The sequence below is a fragment of the Podarcis pityusensis genome (genome assembly GCF_964106645.2).
Source record: "Podarcis pityusensis genome assembly, chromosome: 11".
Taxonomy (NCBI): Eukaryota; Metazoa; Chordata; class Lepidosauria; order Squamata; family Lacertidae; genus Podarcis; species Podarcis pityusensis.
Window position 1 is genome coordinate 27,192,994 of NC_138036.1, and position 3,915 is coordinate 27,196,908.

Sequence of the window (3,915 nt, forward strand, 5' to 3'; positions counted from 1 at the left end):
TTCCGTTAAGGAGCTTTTATGTTGGAAGCGATTCCGAAAGCAACCACTGTCGGAATCTGCCAGCGACTGACGGAGCCATGTTTAAGGGGCTCCGTTACAGACAGAGGTTTGCAAACTTGACCAAACTCTGAGGGACTAGGATTTTACACACAAGCAGCTCATCGTCCCATCACAGCATTCCGACAGTCTCCGTGAGCAGCTTGTGCAGGAGAAGGCATCATGAGCAACCCAGCCGGAACCGGAGAAGCAGGAGCTGGAGCGGGTCCAAGCCTGGAAGAAAGGTACCGGGTGTTGGAGGTCCAGCTAGCGCTGCAGACGGCGAGGCTTGAGGAGAGGAGGGCTCAGGATGCAGACAAAAAGGGGAAAGACACCCAGCTCGTCAGAAAGGTACCAGGATTGGTGCAGAAGTTTGGGGGGGAGCCCAAAGACTATCATGGCTTTCGGACAGAGATGCAATATGCCCTCAATCTGCAGTTTGATGAATTCCCTGACGAGGAATCACGAGTGGCTTTCGTGATTGGGCATCTTGAAAAGGGGGCGAGAGACTGGGTTAGACCCCTGATGGCAGCGAATAGTGACGTCCTAAAGGACACGATGAAGTTCTTTCGCGCCATGGATCTGATGTTTTCCAGCGATATTGAACAGGGAGTGGTCCGCAGACAGTTAATGGCTTGCAAACAGGGGAGCCGATCTGTCCGTGAGTACTGGACTGAGTTCACCATGTTGATCCATAAATTGGGGTGGGATCTATCGGCGGAACCCATTCAAATGCTCTTTGAAGAAGGGCTTTCTTCGGCTGTGAAAGACGAACTTTCCCGGGCGCCCAGGGCGGAGTCTATGGACCAGCTGACCAAATCAGCGCTGACCATAGGAGCGCGCCAGGAGGCGAGAGCATTGGAGAGGCGGGAAGGGAAGGGGGAACGTTGGAAGGAGTTCCGCATTCCAGACATTCCAGAGCCAACTTTCCCGCCGGCAGAGCCGATGGAAATCGGAACAGCGCGCGCGCGCACAGTTTCAAAGCCCAGTGAGGGGGGAAAGAAGGAGGGAAAAGGCGCCCGGAAATGCTATCTCTGCCAACAGCCAGGTCACTTTGCCAGAGTCTGCCCCCAGAGGAAGGAATGGCAAGGGATGGTAGGAGCTGTGGAGGGAAGAGAGGAAGAAATACCGAAGCAAGTAAAAGCCAACGCCTGGCTGCCACCGTCGGGGCACAGCAGCCAGGCCAAAGAGCAGTGAAAGTGCCCACGCCAGAACCTCCTAAACCCGCCCTAGTGATAGAAGTGGCGCTAGAGCTGCCAAACGGACACCCTCTAAAGATAAAGGCGCTGTTGGACTCAGGCAGCTCCTGCAATTTCATGAGCAAAGAGTTTGCAGCTGAACACCAGATACAGACGATCCCTTTAAGCAACCCCCTGCAGGTGACCACGATCGATGGCAGGGAGCTGTTGGGAGGAGAAGTCAGCTTGCAGACCGTCCCAATGATAATGAAGGTGGCAAGGCACACCGAACTGATAGCGTTTAATGTGGCCACCTTGGGAGGAGCTCCCATTATATTGGGGATGAGCTGGCTAGCGTTACATGATCCGCTGGTGGGCTGGCATCAGAGAGTGGTTTCTTTTGGTTCAGCACATTGCTTAGAACACTGCAAAGAGGGAAAGGGTTTGGCAGGGGCCCAAGCCACCCTAGCAGGGACTGAAGTAACGGAGAACGTGAAGGTACCACGACAATACGCAGATCTCCGCGACGTCTTCAGCGAAAGGGAAGCTGACCAACTACCCCCGCATAGACCCTTTGACTGTCAAGTCAATTTACTCCCTGGGGCACAGCTCCCTGTAGGCAAGCTGTACGCCATGTCAGACAGAGAGATGCAGGAGCTAAGAGAGTTCATTGACAAGAACCTGAAGAGAGGGTTCATCAGAGAGTCCAGGGCGGTGGGGGGCAGCCCAGTGTTTTTTGTGGATAAAAAAAACACGAACAAGCCGAGGCTTGTGTGTGACTTCAGGGCCTTAAATGCAGTGTCAGAACCAGTGGCTTTCCCTATGCCCAGGATTGACGACATTTTGACAAGGGTCAGGAAGGGAAAGATTTTTACTAAACTGGACCTAAGGGGGGCGTACAACCTGATACGAATAAGGAAGGGGGATGAATGGAAAACCACCATGTTCACCCCTTTGGGGGCATTTGAATATTTAGTTATGCCCTTCGGCCTACAAGGAGGCTCCGCGTGCTTTCAATCGTTTATGAACCACGTCCTGGGGCCTTTGCTTTACAAGAATTGTGTGGCCTTCTTAGACGACGTGTTGGTGTATTCTGAGAATGAGGAGCAGCATGTGAGAGACGTCAGAGAAGTGTTGAGCAGGCTGCAAGCCAACCAGCTGTGGGTGAAACTGGAGAAGTGTCAGTTTCATACCAAGGAGGTGGAATTCCTGGGGTATCGCCTGTCAGACAAGGGATTGGCCATGGATCCCGGCAAGGTCCAGGCGGTGCTGGAATGGAAAACACCCAAAACAAGGAAGGATGTGCAGAGGTTCCTAGGATTTGGGAACTTCTATCGTAAGTTCATCCGAAACTTTGCCCACCTGACGGCGCCCATTACGGACTGTCTCAGCAGTAAGAAGAAGTTCGTTTGGACTGAGGAGGCGGAGCGAGCATTTGAGGAACTAAAAAGGGCCTTCGCCTCGGAACAACAACTCCTGCATGTGGATTTACAAAAACCGATGAGAGTGGAAACTGACGCATCAGACAGAGCGATTGGGGCGGTGCTTCTGCAGCCAGGGAAGGAGGAGTCAGAGTGGAGACCGTGTGCCTTTTTTTCGCGAAAGCTGAACAAATCCGAGAGGAACTACACGGTGTATGACCGAGAACTACTAGCCATTCATGAGGCGTTCCGGAGATGGAGGCACCTGCTAATTGGCGCACAACATAAGGTGCAAGTGTGCACTGACCACAAGAACCTAGAGTATTGGAGGACGGCACGAGTGCTCAACCAACGGCAAGTGAGATGGGCCCAGGAGTTCTCCAAATTTAACTTTGAGATTTGTTACGTGCCAGGCCCAGAGAACATTAGGGCGGACGCTCTCTCACGCAAACCTGAATATTTGGAGGGGGAGGGAGCACCCGAAGAGAGACATGTCATTCCAGAGGACCGCTGGGTGTGTGGGGCGGCATTGGTGGGACAAAGAGAACTGGTAGAGGAAACAGAGAATGATGAATACGCCCAGAATAAGCTCAGAGGTCTTAGGGGTGAGGGAGAGGAACCAGGGGGTTTCGAGGAAAGAAATGGAGCTTTGTATTACAAAGGGGCACTGTATATCCCTGAAGGAGACTTAAGGGGGAGGGTACTCAAGCAGTTGCACGACAGCCCCACGGCGGGGCATTTTGGACAACACAAAACCATGTGGTTGGTCACCAGGGAATTTTGGTGGCCTAAGGTGAGGGAAGATGTACGGGAGTATGTAAGAGGGTGTGAGCAATGCCAGCGAGCCAAAGGGGAGAGGCGGGCACCGGCGGGGCTATTAGAACCCTTACCAACCCCAGAACGACCTTGGGAGGCAGTGTCGATAGATTTTATGACTGATCTGCCGAAGTCCAAGGGGAAAACAGCCATCATGGTGGTGGTAGACCTACTAACAAAGATGTGCCACTTTGTAGCCTGCTCGCATGCAGTCACGGCGGAAGAGACAGCGAAGTTATTTGTAGAACACATTTTTAGGTTGCACGGGGTGCCATTGAGGGTGGTCTCAGACCGAGGAAAACAATTTACTTCCAGGTTCTGGAGGAAGCTCATGAGCTTACTGCAGGTGGAGGTCAACTTTTCGACTGCCCGGCACCCTGAAACCAACGGGCAGGCGGAAAGAGCAAACGGGGTCCTCCAGCAATACCTGAGGTGTTATGTCAATGACAGAGAGAATGACTGGG